Source organism: Pristiophorus japonicus, chromosome 3 (assembly GCF_044704955.1).
Source record: "Pristiophorus japonicus isolate sPriJap1 chromosome 3, sPriJap1.hap1, whole genome shotgun sequence".
Classification (NCBI taxonomy): Eukaryota; Metazoa; Chordata; class Chondrichthyes; family Pristiophoridae; genus Pristiophorus; species Pristiophorus japonicus.
In genome coordinates, this window is record NC_091979.1 from 327,775,810 (window position 1) to 327,797,009 (window position 21,200).

General features: G+C 43.2%; 6 non-coding genes across 6 annotated transcripts; all 6 read left to right on the plus strand.

Annotated features, from left to right (window-relative positions):
* Positions 1–2,682: 2,682 nt before the first annotated feature.
* Positions 2,683–2,757, plus strand: trnav-aac (transfer RNA valine (anticodon AAC)). Its single transcript has one exon. It is a non-coding gene; the product is annotated as a tRNA-Val (tRNA).
* Positions 2,758–5,426: 2,669 nt separating this feature from the next.
* Positions 5,427–5,501, plus strand: trnav-aac (transfer RNA valine (anticodon AAC)). The gene has a single exon. It is a non-coding gene; the product is annotated as a tRNA-Val (tRNA).
* Positions 5,502–8,175: 2,674 nt separating this feature from the next.
* Positions 8,176–8,248, plus strand: trnav-aac (transfer RNA valine (anticodon AAC)). The gene has a single exon. It is a non-coding gene; the product is annotated as a tRNA-Val (tRNA).
* Positions 8,249–10,921: 2,673 nt separating this feature from the next.
* trnav-aac (transfer RNA valine (anticodon AAC)) lies at positions 10,922–10,994 on the plus strand. The gene has a single exon. It is a non-coding gene; the product is annotated as a tRNA-Val (tRNA).
* A 2,676-nt stretch (positions 10,995–13,670) lies between these two features.
* Positions 13,671–13,743, plus strand: trnav-aac (transfer RNA valine (anticodon AAC)). The gene has a single exon. It is a non-coding gene; the product is annotated as a tRNA-Val (tRNA).
* Positions 13,744–16,401: 2,658 nt separating this feature from the next.
* trnav-aac (transfer RNA valine (anticodon AAC)) lies at positions 16,402–16,474 on the plus strand. Its single transcript has one exon. It is a non-coding gene; the product is annotated as a tRNA-Val (tRNA).
* Positions 16,475–21,200: the final 4,726 nt, after the last annotated feature.

Below are 21,200 nucleotides of genomic sequence, written 5' to 3' on the forward strand. Positions count from 1 at the left end.
CCGGGAGGAAACATTATGCAAACGTGTTCAATTAATGATTAGCTAAAATTAAATCATTCATATTCGTGGTTCAATATTAACAGAGTGCAGTGTCTCACGATGCTGTTCCATTTGCTGATTTCTCTCTACAGTTCTGTTCACACTCAAATTCTACACAGTGTCTCTCACTCCCTCCCGCTTCCAGCCCTGACGCTGGAGAAACCATATCTCAAAGCTGCACATTCCGTGCATTCAGGTCAGCTGTGAGAGATTATTGAAGGATCCTGCCACGCCACCACGCTTCACAACAGAAAATTAAAGCCACAAACAAACCCATCGACTAATCGCTCTTCCTCAGCTCCAGAGTGAGTGAGGGCGGGACAAGCCCTAACTTCCGCTCCCACACTCTCCAATCAGCCGCTGCCGGCGGAAAGCGGAGAATGCAGCATCAAACAGCGGTTTACCGCCCTTCACTGGGCTGCAAAATGCCACCGTTCCAGACAACGATCCCCGTGCTCCGAACAGCAGCCTCATAAGATGCTTCATCTCAGCTTCCTGAGTTCGAGCCCCAGCTTGCACGAACACTTCTTCACTGGAAACAGCATTAATTATCTGATTCCCACGTTTTGCACCATGAAAGTAATCCTAACCGATAATTATATAATCATAGAGGTTTACAGCATGGAAGGAGTCATTTACGCCCAACGTATCTGCACCGGCCAACAAATGCCCAGTTTCAGGTGTGTCCCCCTGCACCTTATTGCATTTCATGTGCACATCTAAGAACTTGTTAAATGTGGTGAGGTTTTCTGCCTGCACCACACTTTCAGGCAGTGAGTTTGAAACCCCCACAAACATCTGCATGCAGAATGTTCACTTCAAATCCCCTTTAACCCTTACACTAATTACTTTTAAATTATGCAGCCTGGTTGTTGACCACTCCGCTATGTGAAATAGACCCTTTTAAACAACAATATTTAGGCCTCTCCTATTTTTATACACCTCAATGCGGTCGCCCATCAGCCTCCTCTGTTCCAAGGAAAACAAACCCATCCTATCCAATCTGTCCTCATGGCAATGTTGCTCCACTCCCGGCAACATCTACGTAAATCTCCTCTGTTCCCTCTCCAGCGTATTCACGTTCTTCCTTCAATGCGGTGACCAGAACTGCACGCAGTACTCCAGCTGTGGCCTAACCAGAATTTTATACAGTTCTAGCACAACCCACTTGCTGTTCTGTTCCTTGCTTCTGCCAATAAATGCAATCATTCCATATGACTTCTTAATCAACTTTTCCAACTGGTCAGCTACTTTCAGGGATCTGTGGACAAGCAATCCCAGTTACCTTTATCCTCTACACTTCTCAATGTCATACCAGTTGATGTGTATTCCCTTTCCTTGTTAGCCCTCCACAAATGCGCGATCTCTCACATCTCTGGATTAAATTCCATTTGCCACTGCTCTACCCCCTTATCAGTTGATTGATATCTTCCTGTAGTCTCCAGCTTTCTTCTTCATTATCAACCCACTGCCTATTTTAATAACACCTGAAAACTTCTTGATCATAACACCTATAATCAAGTTTAGATCATTGATAAATACCATAAAAGCAATTGATCTGGCACTGAAAACTGTGGAACCCCACTGGAAACATCCTTCCAGTCACAAAATCACCCATCAAACATTACCCTTTGCTTCCTGCCTCTGAGCCAAATTTGGAACCAATTTGCCACTTCGCCCTGAATCACATGGGCTTTTATTTAGAAAATGCATAATCATTAAATGTTATCCTGCCTTCATGGGAAAACATAATTAATTGACTGATGATCTTCATTTGCACAACTAAAGAAATGTTAACTGAAGGAGAATCCTTAATTGAATAACTTATCTGTGCTCTGCACTTTACCTCTGAATCCATAAACCATATTGGACAGTGTGCTTTAGAAGTCTGCTTCAAAATGTTCCTTGCTGGTAACATGTACATGGGACGTTGGAAACAGTGAGATAGACTGCAGTGCAAGGGACTGGTTATTGTGAAACAGCAAAGAAAATATACATTCTGGAAAAATACCATCGAAAAGAAGTGTGGCTCTAACAGCCAAAAAGATGATAAAGTGCTGAGCCCTTTTCAGCAAAAAATTATTTTTCAAACATTTCTCTGACCGAATCTTCATAAAAGAAAAATGATGCTTTTAAAGTCATTAAACCCGAATTTTCGTGCACCCGAATCTTCTGAATCAGATGCCTCTCGTTGTGTCGACTGAATCCATGTCCCTTTCAATATTCTGCTGACATGCACACTATTAAATATGCCACTAACTTATCGAATCAAAGAATAAGGGAATGGATGCAGCCCGTCGAGCCCATGCCAACTCTCAACAAGTCTCACTCCCCTGTCATTTACCCACAGCTGTGCAATTTTTTTCATTCGGATACTTATCCAACTCCGTTTTGAAAGATAAGATTGAGTCTGACTCCACCGCCCTTTAGAGAAGTGTATTCCAGATTCTAACCACTTGCTGAGGAATGGCCTCTCCTGTTCCTATGTATAAAGGCAGAGAAACACGGGATCAATTCCTGCCACACTCACAACCTTGCGAAATATCGCACCGTTATTCGATTCTCGTGACACAAGCTCCAGAAGTGTAGTCCAGCTGTTGAGGTTAAAGCTCTGGTTATGTTCCCAACGATGTTATTGCACCAGTTTTTCCGTAGTGTAGTGGGTATCACGTTCGCCTAACACGCGAAAGGTCCCCGGTTCAAAACCGGGTGGAAACATTATGCAAACGTGTTCAATTAATGATAAGATAAAATTAAATCATTCATATTAGTGGTTCAATGTTAACAGAGTGCAGTGTCTCACGATGCTGTTCCATTTGCTGATTTCTCTCTACAGTTCTGTTCACACTCAAATTCTACACAGTGTCTCTCACTCCCTCCCGCTTCCAGCCCAGACGCTGGAGAAACCATATCTCAAAGCTGCACATTCCGTGCATTCAGGTCAGCTGTGAGAGATTATTGAAGGATCCTGCCACGCCACCACGCTTCACAACAGAAAATTAAAGCCACAAACAAACCCATCGACTAATCGCTCTTCCTCAGCTCCAGAGTGAGTGAGGGCGGGACAAGCCCTAACTTCCGCTCCCACACTCTCCAATCAGCCGCTGCCGGCGGAAAGCAGAGAATGAAGCATCAAACAGCGGTTTACCGCCCTTCACTGGGCTGCAAAATGCCACCGTTCCAGACAACGCTCCCCGTGCTCCGAACAGCAGCCTCATAAGATGCTTCATCTCAGCTTCCTGAGTTCGAGCCCCAGCTTGCACGAACAGTTCTTCACTGGAAACAGCATTAATTATCTGATTCCCACGTTTTGCACCATGAAAGTAATCCTAACCGATAATTATATAATCATAGAGGTTTACAGCATGGAAGGAGTCATTTACGCCCAACGTATCTGCACCGGCCAACAAATGCCCAGTTTCAGGTGTGTCCCCCTGCACCTTATTGCATTTCATGTGCACATCTAAGAACTTGTTAAATGTGGTGAGGTTTTCTGCCTGCACCACACTTTCAGGCAGTGAGTTTGAAACCCCCACAAACATCTGCATGCAGAATGTTCACTTCAAATCCCCTTTAACCCTTACACTAATTACTTTTAAATTATGCAGCCTGGTTGTTGACCACTCCACTATGTGAAATAGACCCTTTTAATCAACAATATCTAGGCCTCTCCTATTTTTATACACCTCAATGCGGTCGCCCATCAGCCTCCTCTGTTCCAAGGAAAACAAACCCATCCTATCCAATCTGTCCTCATAGCAATGTTGCTCCACTCCCGGCAACATCTACGTAAATCTCCTCTGTTCCCTCTCCAGCGTATTCACGTTCTTCCTTCAATGCGGTGACCAGAACTGCACGCAGTACTCCAGCTGTGGCCTAACCAGAATTTTATACAGTTCTAGCACAACCCACTTGCTGTTCTGTTCCTTGCTTCTGCCAATAAATGCAATCATTCCATATGACTTCTTAATCAACTTTTCCAACTGGTCAGCTACTTTCAGGGATCTGTGGACAAGCAATCCCAGTTACCTTTATCCTCTACACTTCTCAATGTCATACCAGTTGATGTGTATTCCCTTTCCTTGTTAGCCCTCCACAAATGCGCGATCTCTCACATCTCTGGATTAAATTCCATTTGCCACTGCTCTACCCCCTTATCAGTTGATTGATATCTTCCTGTAGTCTCCAGCTTTCTTCTTCATTATCAACCCACTGCCTATTTTAATAACACCTGAAAACTTCTTGATCATAACACCTATAATCAAGTTTAGATCATTGATAAATACCATAAAAGCAATTGATCTGGCACTGAAAACTGTGGAACCCCACTGGAAACATCCTTCCAGTCACAAAATCACCCATCAAACATTACCCTTTGCTTCCTGCCTCTGAGCCAAATTTGTAACCAATTTGCCACTTCGCCCTGAATCACATGGGCTTTTATTTAGAAAATGCATAATCATTAAATGTTATCCTGCGTTCATGGGAAAACATAATTAATTGACTGATGATCTTCATTTGCACAACTAAAGAAATGTTAACTGAAGGAGAATCCTGAATTGAATAACTTATCTGTGCTCTGCACTTTACCTCTGAATCCATAAACCATATTGGACAGTGTGCTTTAGAAGTCTGCTTCAAAATGTTCCTTGCTGGTAACATGTACATGGGACGTTGGAAACAGTGAGATAGACTGCAGTGCAAGGGACTGGTTATTGTGAAACAGCAAAGAAAATATACATTCTGGAAAAATACCATCGAAAAGAAGTGTGGCCCTAACAGCCAAAAAGAAGATAAAGTGCTGAGCCCTTTTCAGCAAAAAATTATTTTTCAAACATTTCTCTGACCGAATCTTCATAAAAGAAAAATGATGCTTTTAAAGTCATTAAACCCGAATTTTCGTGCACCCGAATCTTCTGAATCAGATGCCTCTCGTTGTGTCGACTGAATCCATGTCCCTTTCAATATTCTGCTGACATGCACACTATTAAATGTGCCACTAACTTATAGAATCAAAGAATAAGGGAATGGATGCAGCCCGTCGAGCCCATGCCAACTCTCAACAAGTCTCACTCCCCTGTCATTTACCCACAGCTGTGCAATTTTTTTCATTCGGATACTTATCCAACTCCGTTTTGAAAGATAAGATTGAGTCTGACTCCACCGCCCTTTAGAGAAGTGTATTCCAGATTCTAACCACTTGCTGAGGAATGGCCACTCCTGTTCCTATGTATAAAGGCAGAGAAACACGGGATCAATTCCTGCCACACTCACAACCTTGCTAAATATCGCACCGTTATTCGATTCTCGTGACACAAGCTCCAGAAGTGTAGTCCAGCTGTTGAGGTTAAAGCTCTGGTTATGTTCCCAACGATGTTATTGCACCAGTTTTTCCGTAGTGTAGTGGTTATCACGTTTGCCTAACACGCGAAAGGTCCCCGGTTCAAAACCGGGTGGAAACATTATGCAAACGTGTTCAATTAATGATAAGATAAAATTAAATCATTCATATTAGTGGTTCAATGTTAACAGAGTGCAGTGTCTCACGATGCTGTTCCATTTGCTGATTTCTCTCTACAGTTCTGTTCACACTCAAATTCTACACAGTGTCTCTCACTCCCTCCCGCTTCCAGCCCTGACGCTGGATAAACCATATCTCAAAGCTGCACATTCCGTGCATTCAGGTCAGCTGTGAGAGATTATTAAAGGATCCTGCCACGCCACCACGCTTCACAACAGAAAATTAAAGCCACAAACAAACCCATCGACTAATCGCTCTTCCTCAGCTCCAGAGTGAGTGAGGGCGGGACAAGCCCTAACTTCCGCTCCCACACTCTCCAATCAGCCGCTGCCGGCGGAAAGCGGAGAATGCAGCATCAAACAGCGGTTTACCGCCCTTCACTGGGCTGCAAAATGGCACCATTCGAGACAACGCTCCCCGTGCTCCGAACAGCAGCCTCATAAGATGCTTCATCTCAGCTTCCTGAGTTCGAGCCCCAGCTTGCACGAACACTTCTTCACTAGAAACAGCATTAATTATCTGATTGCCACGTTTTGCATCATGAAAGTAATCCTAACCGATAATTATATAATCATAGAGGTTTTCAGCATGGAAAGAGTCATTTACGCCCATCGTATCTGCACCGGCCAACAAATGCCCAGTTTTAGGTGTGTACCCCTGCACCTTATTGCATTTCATGTGCACATCTACGAACTGGTTAAATGTGGTGAGGGTTTCTGCCTGCACCACACTTTCAGGCAGTGAGTTTGAGACCCCCACAAACATCTGCATGCAGAATGTTCACTTCAAATCCCCTTTAACCCTTACACTAATTACTTTTAAATTATGCAGCCTGGTTGTTGACCACTCCACTATGTGAAATAGACCCTTTTAATCAACAATATCTAGGCCCCTCCTATTTTTATACACCTCAATGCGGTCGCCCATCAGCTTCCTCTGTTCCAAGGAAAACAAACCCATCCTATCCAATCTGTCCTCATAGCAAAGTTGCTCCACTCCCGGCAACATCTACGTAAATCTCCTCTGTACCCTCTCCAGCGTATTCACATTCTTCCTTCAATGCGGTGACCAGAACTGCACGCAGAACTCCAGCTGTGGCCTAACCAGAATTTAATACAGTTCTAGCATAACTCACTTGCTGTTCTGTTCCTTGCTTCTGCCAATAAATGCAACCATTCCATATGAATTCTTAATCAACTTTTCCAACTGGTCAGCTACCTTCAGGGATCTGTGGACAAGCAATCCCAGTTACCTTTTTTCCTCTACACTTCTCAATGTCATACCAGTTGATGTGTATTCCCTTTCCTTGTTAGCCCTCCACAAATGCGCGATCTCTCACATCTCTGGATTAAATTCAGTTTGCCACTGCTCTACCCCCTTATCAGTTGATTGATATCTTCCTGGAGTCTCCAGCTTTCTTCTTCATTATCAACCACACTGCCTATTTTAATAACACCTGAAAACTTCGTAATCATAACACCTATATTCAAGTTTAGATCATTGATAAATACCATAAAAAGCAATGGATCTGGCACTGAAAACTGTGGAACCACACTGGAAACATCCTTCCAGTCACAAAAACACCCATCAAACATTACCCTTTGCTTCCTGCCTCTGAGCCAAATTTGGATCCAATTTGCCACTTCGCCTTGAATCACATGGGCTTTTACTTAGAAAATGCATAATCATTAAATGTTATCCTGCCTTCATGGGAAAACATCATTAATTGACTGATGATCTTCATTTGCACAACTAAAGAAATATTATCTGAAGGAGAAACCTTAATTGAATAACTTATCTGTGCTCTGCACTTTACCTCTGAATCCATAAACCATTTTGGACACTGTGCTTTAGAAGTCTGCTTCAAAATGTTCATTGCTGGTAACATGTATACGAGACGTTGGAAACAGTGAGATAGACTGCAGTGCAAGGGACTGGTTATTGTGAAACAGCAAAGAAAATATACATTCTGGAAGAATACCATCGAAAAGAAGTGTGGCCCTAACAGCCAAAAAGAAGATGAAGTGCTGAGCCCTTTTCAGCAAAAAATTCTTTTTCAAACATTTCTCTGACCGAATCTTCACAAAAGAAAAATGATGCTTTTAAAGTCATTAAACCCGAATTTTCATGCACCGGAATCTTCTGAATCAGATGCCTCTCGTTGTGCCGACTGAATCCATGTCCCTTTCAATATTCTGCTGACATGCACACTATTAAATGTGCCACTAACTTATAGAATCAAAGCATAAGGGAATGGATGCAGCCCGTCGAGCCCATGCCAACTCTCAACAAGTCTCACTCCCCTGTCTTTTACCCACAGCTGTGCAATTTTTTTCATTCGGATACTTATCCAACTCCGTTTTGAAAGATAAGATTGAGTCTGACTCCACCGCCCTTTAGAGAAGTGTATTCCAGATTCTAACCACTTGCTGAGGAATGGCCACTCCTGTTCCTATGTATAAAGGCAGAGAAACACGGGATCAATTCCTGCCACACTCACAACCTTGCTAAATATAGCACCGTCATTCTATTCTCGTGACACAAGCTCCAGAAGTGTCGTCCAGCTGTTGAGGTTAAAGCTCTGGTTATGTTCCCAACAATCTTAATGCCACAGCGTTTCCGTAGTGTAGTGGTTATCACGTTCGCATAACACGCGAAAAGTCCCCGGTTCGAAACCGGGCGGAAACATTATGCAAACGTGTTCAATTAATGATAAGATAAAATTAAATCATTCATATTAGTTGTTCAATGTTAACAGAGTGCAGTGTCTCACGATGCTGTTCCATTTGCTGATTTCTCTCTACAGTTCTGTTCACACTCAAATTCTACACAGTGTCTCTCACTCCCTCCCGTTTCCAGCCCTGACGCTGGAGAAACCATATCTCAAAGCTGCACATTCCGTGCATTCAGGTCAGCTGTGAGAGATTATTAAAGGATCCTGCCACGCCACCACGCTTCACAACAGAAAATTAAAGCCACAAACAAACCCATCGAAAATCGCTCTTCCTCAGCTCCAGAGTGAGTGAGGGGGGGCAAGCCCTAACTTACGCTCCCACACTCTCCAATCAGCCGCTGCCGGCGGAAAGCGGAGAATGCAGCATCAAACAGCGGTTTACCGCCCTTCACTGGGCTGCAAAATGCCACCGTTCCAGACAACGCTCCCCGTGCTCCGAACAGCAGCCTCATAAGATGCTTCATCTCAGCTTCCTGAGTTCGAGCCCCAGCTTGCACGAACACTTCTTCACTGGAAACAGCATTAATTATCTGATTGCCACGTTTTGCATCATGAAAGTAATCCTAACCGATAATTATATAATCATAGAGGTTTACAGCATGGAATGAGTCATTTACGCCCATCGTATCTGCACCGGCCAACAAATGCCCAGTTTTAGGTGTGTACCCCTGCACCTTAATGCATTTCATGTGCACATCTAAGAACTGGTTAAATGTGGTGAGGGTTTGTGCCTGCACCACACTTTCAGGCAGTGAGTTTGAGACCTCCACAAACATCTGCATGCAGAATGTTCACTTCAAATCCCCTTTAAACCTTACACTAATTACTTTTAAATTATGCAGCCTGGTTGTTGACCACTCCACTATGTGAAATAGACCCTTTTAATCAACAATATCTAGGCCTCTCCTATTTTTATACACCTCAATGCGGTCGCCCATCAGCCTCCTCTGTTCCAAGGAAAATAAACCCATCCTATCCAACCTGTCCTCATAGCAAAGTTGCTCCACTCCCGGCAACATCTACGTAAATCTCCTCTGTACCCTCTCCAGCGTGTTCACGTTCTTCCTTCAATGCGGTGACCAGAACTGCACGCAGTACTCCAGCTGTGGCCTAACCAGAATTTTATCCAGTTCTAGCACAACCCACTTGCTGTTCTGTTCCTTGCTTCTGCCAATAAATGCAACCATTCCATATGACTTCTTAATCAACTTTTCCAACTGGTCAGCTACCTTCAGGGATCTGTGGACAAGCAATCCCAGTTACCTTTGTTCCTCTACACTTCTCAATGTCATACCAGTTGATGTGTATTCCCTTTCATTGTTAGCCCTCCACAAATGCGCGATCTCTCACATCTCTGGTTTAAATTCAATTTGCCACTGCTCTACCCCCTTATCAGTTGATTGATATCTTCCTGGAGTCTCCAGCTTTCTTCTTCATTATCAACCACACTGCCTATTTTAATAACACCTGAAAACTTCGTAATCATAACACTTATATTCAAGTTGAGATCATTGATAAATACCATAAAAAGCAATGGATCTGGCACTGAAAACTGTGGAACCCCACTGGAAACATGCTTCCAGTCACAAAAACACCCATCAAACATTACCCTTTGCTTCCTGCCTGTGAGCCAAAGTTGGATCCAATTTGCCACTTCGCCCTGAATCACATGGGCTTTTACTTAGAAAATGCATAATCATTAAATGTTATCCTGCCTTCATGGGAAATCATCATTAATTGACTGATGATCTTCATTTGCACAACTAAAGAAATGGTAACTGAAGGAGAGTCCTTAATTGAATAACTTATCTGTGCTCTGCACTTTAGCTCTGAATCCATAAACCATTTTGGACACTGTGCTTTAGAAGTCTGCTTCAAAATGTTCATTGCTGGTAACATGTATATGAGACGTTGGTAACAGTGAGATAGACTGTAGTGCAAGGGACTGGTTATTGTGAAACAGCAAAGAAAATATACATTCTGGAAGAATACCATCGAAAAGAAGTATGACCCTAACAGCCAAAAAGAAGATGAAGTGCTGAGCCCTTTTCAGCAAAAAATTCTTTTTCAAACATTTCTCTGACCGAATCTTCACAAAAGAAAAATGATGCTTTTAAAGTCATTAAACCCGAATTTTCATGCACCGGAATCTTCTGAATCAGATGCCTCTCGTTGTGCCGACTGAATCCATGTCCCTTTCAATATTCTGCTGACATGCACACTATTAAATGTGCCACTAACTTTTCGAATCAATGAATAAGGGAATGGATGCAGCCCGTCGAGCCCATGCCAACTCTCAACAAGTCTCACTCCCCTGTCATTTACCCACAGCTGTGCAATTTTTTTCATTCGGATACTTATCCAACTCCGTTTTGAAAGATAAGATTGAGTCTGACTCCACCGCCCTTTAGAGAAGTGTATTCCAGATTCTAACCACTTGCTGAGGAATGGCCACTCCTGTTCCTATGTATAAAGGCAGAGAAACACGGGATCAATTCCTGCCACACTCACAACCTTGCTAAATATAGCACCGTTATTCTATTCTCGTGACACAAGCTCCAGACGTGTAGTCCAGCTGTTGAGGTTAAAGATCTGGTTATGTTCCCAACAATGTTCACTGCCACAGTGTTTCTGTAGTGTAGTGGTTATCACGTTCGCCTAACACGCGAAAAGTCCCCGGTTCGAAACCGGGCGGAAACATTATGCAAACGTGTTCAATTAATGATAAGATAAAATTAAATCATTCATATTAGTGGTTCAATGTTAACAGAGTGCAGTGTCTCACGATGCTGTTCCATTTGCTGATTTCTCTCTACAGTTCTGTTCACCCTCAAATTCTACACAGTGTCTCTCACTCCCTCCCGTTTCCAGCCCTGACGCTGGAGTAACCAGATCTCAAAGCTGCACATTCCGTGCATTCAGGTCAGCTGTGAGAGATTATTAAAGGATCCTGCCACGCCACCACGCTTCACAACAGAAAATTAAAGCCACAAACAAACCCATCGACTAATCGCTCTTCCTCAGCTCCAGAGTGAGTGAGGGCGGGACAAGCCCTAACTTCCGCTCCCACACTCTCCAATCAGCCGCTGCCGGCGGAAAGCGGAGAATGCAGCATCAAACAGCGGTTTACCGCCCTTCACTGGGCTGCAAAATGCCACCGTTCGAGACAACGCTCCCCGTACACCGAACAGCAGCCTCAGAAGATGCTTCATCTCAGCTTCCTGAGTTCGAGCCCCAGCTTGCACGAACACTTCTTCACTGGAAACAGCATTAATTATCTGATTGCCACGTTTTGCATCATGAAAGTAATCCTAACCGATAATTATATAATCATAGAGGTTTACAGCATGGAAGGAGTCATTTACGCCCATCGTATCTGCACCGGCCAACAAATGCCCAGTTTTAGATGTGTACCCCTGCACCTTATTGCATTTCATGTGCACATCTAAGAACTGGTTAAATGTGGTGAGGGTTTCTGCCTGCACCACACTTTCAGGCATTGAGTTTGAGACCCCCACAAACATCTGCATGCAGAATGTTCACTTCAAATCCCCTTTAACCCTTACACTAATTACTTTTAAATTATGCAGCCTGGTTGTTGACCACTCCACTATGTGAAATAGACCCTTTTAATCAACAATATCTAGGCCCCTCCTATTTTTATACACCTCAATGCGGTCGCCCATCAGGCTCCTCTGTTCCAAGGAAAACAAACCCATCCTATCCAATCTGTCCTCAAAGCAAAGTTGCTCCACTCCCGGCAACATCTACGTAAATCTCCTCTGTACCCTCTCCAGCGTATTCACGTTCTTCCTTCAATGCGGTGACCAGAACTGCACGCAGTACTCCAGCTGTGGCCTAACCAGAATTTTATACAGTTCTAGCATAACCCACTTGCTGTTCTCTTCCTTGCTTCTGCCAATAAATGCAACCATTCCATATGACTTCTTAACCAACTTTTCCAACTGGCCAGCTACCTTCAGGGATCTGTGGACAAGCAATCCCAGTTACCTTTGTTCCCCTACACTTCTCAATGTCATACCAGTTGATGTGTATTCCCTTTCCTTGTTAGCCCTCCACACAAATGCGCGATCTCTCACATTTCTGGTTTAAATTCAATTTGCCACTGCTCTACCCCCTTATCAGTTGATTGATATCTTCCTGGAGTCTCCAGCTTTCTTCTTCATTATCAACCACACTGCCTATTTTAATAACACCTGAAAACTTCGCAATCATAACACTTATATTCAAGTTTAGATCATTGATAAATACCATAAAAAGCAATGGATCTAGCACTGAAAACTGTGGAACCCCACTGGAAACATCCTTCCAGTCACAAAAACACCCATCAAACATTACCCTTTGCTTCCTGCCTGTGAGCCAAATTTGGATCCAATTTGCCACTGCGCCCTGAATCACATGGGCTTTTACTTAGAAAATGCATAATCATTAAATGTTATCCTGCCTTCATGGGAAAACATCATTAATTGACTGATGATCTTCATTTGCACAACTAAAGAAATGTTAACTGAAGGAGAGTCCTTAATTGAATAACTTATCTGTGCTCTGCACTTTAGCTCTGAATCCATAAACCATTTTGGACACTGTGCTTTAGAAGTCTGCTTCAAAATGTTCATTGCTGGTAACATGCACATGAGACGTTGGAAACAGTGAGATAGACTGTAGTGCAAGGGACTGGTTAATGTGAAACAGCAAAGAAAATATACATTCTGGAAGAATACCATCGAAAAGAAGTGTGGCCCGAACAGCCAAAAAGAAGATGAAGTGCTGAGCCCTTTTCAGCAAAAATTTATTTTTCAAACATTTCTCTGACCGAATCTTCATAAAAGAAAAATGATGCTTTTAAAGTCATTAATCCCGAATTTTCGTGCACCCGAATCTTCTGAATCAGATGCCTCTCGTTGTGTCGACTGAATCCATGTCCCTTTCAATATTCTGCTGACATGCACACTATTAAATGTGCCACTAACTTATAGAATCAAAGAATAAGGGAATGGATGCAGCCCGTCGAGCCCATGCCAACTCTCAACAAGTCTCACTCCCCTGTCATTTACCCACAGCTGTGCAATTTTTTTCATTCGGATACTTATCCAACTCCGTTTTGAAAGATAAGATTGAGTCTGACTCCACCGCCCTTTAGAGAAGTGTATTCCAGATTCTAACCACTTGCTGAGGAATGGCCACTCCTGTTCCTATGTATAAAGGCAGAGAAACACGGGATCAATTCCTGCCACACTCACAACCTTGCTAAATATAGCACCGTTATTCTATTCTCGTGACACAATCTCGAGAAGTGTAGTCCAGCTGTTGAGGTTAAAGCTCTGGTTATGTTCCCAAGAATGTTACTGGCACAGCGTTTCTGTAGTGTAGTGGTTATCACGTTCGCCTAACACGCGAAAAGTCCCCGGTTCGAAACCGGGCGGAAACATTATGCAAACGTGTTCAATTAATGATAAGATAAAATTAAATCATTCATGTTAGTGGTTCAATATTAACAGAGTGCAGTGTCTCACGATGCTGTTCCATTTGCTGATTTCTCTCTGCAGTTCTGTTCACACTCAAATTCTACACAGTGTCTCTCACTCACTCCCGTTTCCAGCCCTGACGCTGGAGAAACCATATCTCAAAGCTGCACATTCCGTGCATTCAGGTCAGCTGTGAGAGATTATTAAAGGATCCTGTCACGCCGCCACGCTTCACAACAGAAAATTAAAGCCACAAACAAACCCATCGACTAATCACTATTCCCCAGCTCCAGAGTGAGTGAGGGCGGGACAGGACCTAACTTCCGCTCCAACACTCTCCAATCAGCCGCTGCCGGCGGGAAGCGGAGAATGCAGCATCAAACAGCGGTTTACCGCGCTTCATTGGGCTGCAAAATGCCACCGTTCGAGACAACGCTCCCCGGAGCATAAGATGCTTCATCTCAGCTTCCTGAGTTCGAGCCCCAGCTTGCACAAACACTTCTTCACTGGAAACACCATTAATTTTCTGATTGCCACGTTTTGCCTCATGAAAGTAATCCTAACCGATAATTATATAATCATAGAGGTTTACAGCATGGAAGGAGTCATTTAAGCCCATCGTATCTGCACCGGCCAACAAATGCCGAGTTTTAGGCGTGTACCCTTGCACCTTATTGCATTTCATGTGCACATCTAAGAACTTGTTAAATGTGGTGAGGCTTTCTGCCTGCACAACACTTTCAGGCAGTGAGTTTGAGACCCTCACAAACATCTGCATGCAGAATGTTCACCTCAAATCCCCTTTAAACCTGACACTAATTACTTTTAAATTATGCAGCCTGGTTGTTGACCACTCCACTCTGTGAAATAGACCCTTTTAATCAACAATATCCAGGCCGCTCTTATTTTTATACACCTCAATGCTGTCGCCCATCAGCCTCCTCTGTTCCAAGGAAAACAAACCCATCCGAATCAATCTGTCCTCCTAGCAATGTTGCTCCACTCCCTGTAACATCTACGTAAATCTCCTCTGTTCCCGCTCTAGCTTATTCATGTTCTTCCTTCAATGCGGTGACCAGAACTGCACGCTGTACTCCAGCTGTGGCCTAACCAGAATTTTATACAGGTCTAGCATAACCCACTTGCTGTTCTGTTCCTTGCTTCTGCCAATAAATGCAACCATTCCATATGACTTCTTAACCAACTTTTCCAACTGGCCAGCTACCTTCAGGGATCTGTGGACAAGCAATCCCAGTTACCTTTGTTCCTCAACACTTCTCAATGTCATACCAGTTGATGTGTATTCCCTTTCCTTGTTAGCCCTCCACAAATGCGCGATCCCTCACATCTCTGGATTAAATTCCATTTGCCACTGCTCTACCCCCTTATCAGTTGATTGATATCTTCCTGGAGTCTCCAGCTTTCTTCTTCATTATCAACCGCACTGCTATTTTAATAACACCTGAAAACTTCGTAATCATAACACCTGTATTCAAGTTTAGATCATTGATAAATACCATAAAAAGCAATGGATCTGGCACTGAAAACTGCGGAACCCCACTGGAAACATCCTTCCAGTCACAAAAACACCCATCAAACATTACCCTTTGCTTCCTGCCTCTGAGCCAAATTTGGATCCAATATGCCACTTCGCCCTGAATCACATGGGCTTTTACTAAGAAAATGCATAATCATTAAATGTTATCCTGCCTTCATAGGAAAACATCATTAATTGACTGATGATCTTCATTTGCACAACTAAAGAAATGTTAACTGAAGGAGAGTCCTTAATTGAATAACTTAGCTGTGCTCTGCACTTTACCTCTGAATCCATAAACCATTTTGGACACTGTGCTTTAGAAATCTGCTTCAAAATGTTCATTGCTGGTAACATGTACATGAGACGTTGGAAACAGTGAGATAGACTGTAGTGCAAGGGACTGGTTATTGTGAAACAGCAAAGAAAATATGCATTCTGGAATAATAACATCGAAAAGAAGTGTGGCCCTAACAGCCAAAAAGAAGATGAAGTGCTGAGCCCTTTTCAGCAAAAAATTCTTTTTCAAACATTTTTCTGACCGAATCTTCACAAAAGAAAAATGATGCTTTTAAAGTCATTAAACCCGAATTTTCATGCACCGGAATCTTCTGAATCAGATGCCTCTCGTTGTGCCGACTGAATCCATGTCCCTTTCAATATTCTGCTGACATGCACACTATTAAATGTGCCACTAACTTATAGAATCAAAGCATAAGGGAATGGATGCAGCCCGTCGAGCCCATGCCAACTCTCAACAAGTCTCACTCCCCTGTCTTTTACCCACAGCTGTGCAATTTTTTTCATTCGGATACTTATACAACGCCGTTTTGAAAGATAAGATTGAGTCTGACTCCACCGCCCTTTCGAGAAGTGTATTCCAGATTCTAACCAATTGCTGAGGAATGGCCACTCCTGTTCCTATGTATAAAGGCAGAGAAACACGGGATCAATTCCTGCCACACTCACAACCTTGCTAAATATCGCACCGTTATTCTATTCTCGTGACACAAGCTCCAGAAGTGTAGTCCAGCTGTTGAGGTTAAAGCTCTGGTTATGTTCCCAACAATGTTACTGCCACAGAGTTTCCGTAGTGTAGTGGTTATCACGTTCGCCTAACACGCGAAAGGTCCCCGGTTCGAAACCGGGCGGAAACATTATGCAAACGTGTTCAATTAATGATAAGATAAAATTAAATCATTCATATTAGTGGTTCAATGTTAACAGAGTGCAGTGTCTCACGATGCTGTTCCATTTGCTGATTTCTCTCTGCAGTTCATTTCACACTCAAATTCTACACAGTGTCTCTCACTCCCTCTCGTTTCCAGCCCTGACGCTGGAGAAACCATATCTCAAAGCTGCACATTCCGTGCATTCAGGTAAGCTGTGAGAGATTATTAAAGAATCCTGCCACGCCACCACGCTTCACAACAGAAAATTAAAGCCACAAACAAACCCATCGACTAATCGCTCATCCTCAGCTCCAGAGTGAGTGAGGGCGGGACAAGCCCTAACTTCCGCTCCCACACTCTCCAATCAGCCGCTGCCGGCGGAAAGCGGAGAATGCAGCATCAAACAGCGGTTTACCGCCCTTCACTGGGCTGCAAAATGCCACCGTTCCAGACAACGCTCCCCGTGCTCCGAACAGCAGCCTCATAAGATGCTTCATCTCAGCTTCCTGAGTTCGAGCCCCAGCTTGCACGAACACTTCTTCACTGGAAACAGCTTTAATTATCTGATTGCCACGTTTTGCATCATGAAAGTAATCCTAACCGATAATTATTTCATCATAGAGGTTTACAGCATGGAAGGAGTCATTTACGCCCATCGTATCTGCACCGGCCAACAAATGCCCAGTTTTAGATGTGTACCCCTGCACCTTATTGCATTTCATGTGCACATCTAAGAACTGGTTAAATGTGGTGAGGGTTTCTGCCTGCACCACACTTTCAGGCAGTGAGTTTGAGACCCCCACAAATATCTGCATGCAGAATGTTCACTTCAAATCCCCTTTAACCCTTACACTAATTACTTTTAAATTATGCAGCCTGGTTGTTGACCACTCCACTATGTGAAATAGACCCTTTTACTCAACAATATCTAGGCCCCTCCTATTTTTATACACCTCAATGCTGTCGCCCATCAGGCTCCTCTGTTCCAAGGAAAACAAACCCATCCTATCCAATCTGTCCTCATAGCAAAGTTGCTCCACTCCCGGCAACATCTACGTAAATCTCCTCTGTACCCTCTCCAGCGTATTCACGTTCTTCCATCAATGCGGTGAACAGAACTGCACGCAGTACTCCAGCTGTGGCCTAACCAGAATTTTATACAGTTCTAGCATAACCCACTTGCTGTTCTCTTCCTTGCTTCTGCCAATAAATGCAACCATTCCATATGACTTCTTAACCAACTTTTCCAACTGGCCAGCTACCTTCAGGGATCTGTGGACAAGCAATCCCAGTTACCTTTGTTCCTCTACACTTCTCAATGTCATACCAGTTGATGTGAATTCCCTTTCCTTGTTAGCCCTCCACAAATGCGCGATCTCTCACATCTCTGGTTTAAATTCAATTTGCCACTGCTCTACCCCCTTATCAGTTGATTGATATCTTCCTGGAGTCTCCAGCTTTCTTCTTCATTATCAACCACACTGCCTATTTTAATAACACCTGAAAACTTCGTAATCATAACACTTATCTTCAAGTTGAGATCATTGATAAATACCATAAAAAGCAATGGATCTGGCACTGAAAACTGTGGAAGCCCACTGGAAACATCCTTCCAGTCACAAAAACACCCATCAAACATTACCCTTTGCTTCCTGCCTGTGAGCCAAATTTGGATCCAATTTGCCACTTCGCCCTGAATCACATGGGCTTTTAATTAGAAAATGCATAATCATTAAATGTTATCCTGCCTTCATGGGAAAACATCATTAATTGACTGATGATCTTCATTTGCACAACTAAAGAAATGTTAACTGAAGGAGAGTCCTTAATTGAATAACTTCTCTGTGCTCTGCACTTTACCTCTGAATCCATAAACCATTTTGGACACTGTGCTTTAGAAGTCTGATTATACATGTTCATTGCTGGTAACATGTATATCAGACGTTGGAAACAGTGAGATAGACTGTAGTGCAAGGGACTGGTTATTGTGAAACAGCAAAGAAAATATACATTCTGGAAGAATACCATCGAAAGGAAGTGTGGCCCTAACAGCCAAAAAGAAGATGAAGTGCTGAGCCCTTTTCAGCAAAAAATTATTTTTCAAACATTTCTCTGACCGAATCTTCACAAAAGAAAAATGATGCTTTTAAAGTCATTAAACCCGAATTTTCGTGCACCCAAATCTTCTGAATCAGATGCCTCTCATTGTGCCAACTGAATCCATGTCCCTTTCAATATTCTGCTGACATGCACACTATTAAATGTGCCACTAACTTATAGAATCAAAGAATAAGGGAATGGATGCAGCCCGTCGAGCCCATGCCAACTCTCAACAAGTCTCACTCCCCTGTCATTTACCCGCAGCTGTGCAATTTCTTTCAGTCGGATACTTATACAACTCCGTTTTGAAAGATAAGATTGAGTCTGACTCCACCGCCCTTTAGAGAAGTGTATTCCAGATTCTAACCACTTGCTGAGGAATGGCCACTCCTGTTCCTATGTATAAAGGCAGAGAAACACGGGATCAATTCCTGCCACACTCACAACCTTGCTAAATCTAGCACCGTTATTCTCTTCTCCTGACACAAGCTCCAGAAGTGTCGTCCAGCTGTTGAGGTTAACGCTCTGGTTATGTTCCCAACGATGTTACTGCCACAGCGTTTACGTAGTGTTGTGGTTATCACGTTTGCCTAACACGCGACAGGTCCCCGGTTCGAAACCGGGCGGAAACATTATGCAAACGTGTTCAATTAATGATAAGATAAAATTAAATCAATCATATTAGTGGTTCAATGTTAACAGAGTGCAGTGTCTCACGGTGCTGTTCCATTTGCTGATTTCTCTCCACAGTTCTGTCTACACAGTGTATCTCACTCCCTCCCGTTTCCAGCCCTGACGCTGGAGAAACCATATCTCAAAGCTGCACATTCGGTGCATTCAGGTCAGCTGTGAGAGATTATTAAAGGATCCTGCCACGCCACCACGCTTCACAACAGAAAATTAAAGCCAGAAACAAACCCATCGACTAATCGCTCTTCCCCAGCTCCAGAGTGAGTGAGGGCGGGAGAAGTCCTAACTTCCGCTCCCACACTCTCCAATCAGCCGCTGCCGGCGGAAAGCGGAGAATGCAGCATCAAACAGCGGTTTACCGCCCTTCACTGGGTTGCAAAATGCCACCATTCGAGACAACGCTCCCCGTACACCGAACAGCAGCCTCATAAGATGCTTCATCTCAGCTTCCTGAGTTCGAGCCCCAGCTTGCACGAACACTTCTTCACTGGAAACACCATTAATTATCTGATTGCCACGTTTTGCATCATGAAAGTAATCCTAACCGATAGTTATATAATCATAGAGGTTTACAGCATGGAAGGAGTCATTTAAGCCCATCGTATCTGCACCGGCCAACAAATGCCCAGTTTTAGTTGTGTACACCTGCACCTTATTGCATTTCATGTGCACATCTAAGAACTGGTTAAATGTGGTGAGGGTTTCTGCCTGCACCACACTTTCAGGCAGTGAGTTTGAGACCCCCACAAACATCTGCATGCAGAATGTTCACTTCAAATCCCCTTTAACCCTTACACTAATTACTTTTAAATTATGCAGCCTGATTGTTGACCACTCCACTATGTGAAATAGACCCTTTTTCATCAACAATATCTAGGCCCCTCCTATTTTTATACACCTCAATGCTGTCGCCCATCAGCTTCCTCTGTTCCAAGGAAAACAAACCCATCCTATTCAATCTGTCCTCATAGCAAAGTTGCTCCACTCCCGGCAACATCTACGTAAATCTCCTCTATACCCTCTCCAGCGTATTCACGTTCTTCCTTCAATGCGGTGACCAGAACTGCACGCAGTACTCCAGCTGTGGCCTAACCAGAATTTTATACAGTTCTAGCACAACCCACTTGCTGTTCTGTTCCTTGCTTCTGCCAATAAATGCAACCATTCCATATGACTTCTTAACCAACTTTTCCAACTGGCCAGCTTCCTTCAGGGATCTGTGGACAAGCAATCCCAGTTACCTTTGTTCCTCTACACTTCTCAATATCATACCACTTGATGTGTATTCCCTTTCCTGGTTAGCCCTCCACAAATGCGCGATCTCTCACATCTCTCGATTAAATTCAATTTGCCACTGCTCTACCCCCTTATCAGTTGATTGATATCTTCCTGGAGTCTCCAGCTTTCTTCTTCATTATCAACCACACTGCCTATTTTAATAACACCTGAAAACTTCGTAATCATAACACCTATATTCAAGTTTAGATCATTGATAAATACCATAAAAGCAATGGTTTTGGCACTGAAAACTGTGGAACCCCACTGGAAACATCCTTCCAGTCACAAAAACACCCATCAAACATTACCATTTGCTTCCTGCCTCTGAGCCAAATTTGGATCCAATTTGCCACTTCGCCATGAATCACATGGGCTTTTACATAGAAAATGCATAATCATTAAATGTTATCCTGCCTTCATGGGAAAACATCATTAATTGACTGATGATCTTCATTTGCACAACTAAAGAAATGATAACTGAAGGAGAGTCCTTAATTGAATAACTTATCTGTGCTCTGCACTTTACCTCTGAATCCATAAACCATTTTGGACACTGTGCTTTAGAAGTCTGCTTCAAAATGTTCATTGCTGGTAACATGTACATGAGACGTTAGAAACAGTGAGATAGACTATAGTGCAAGGG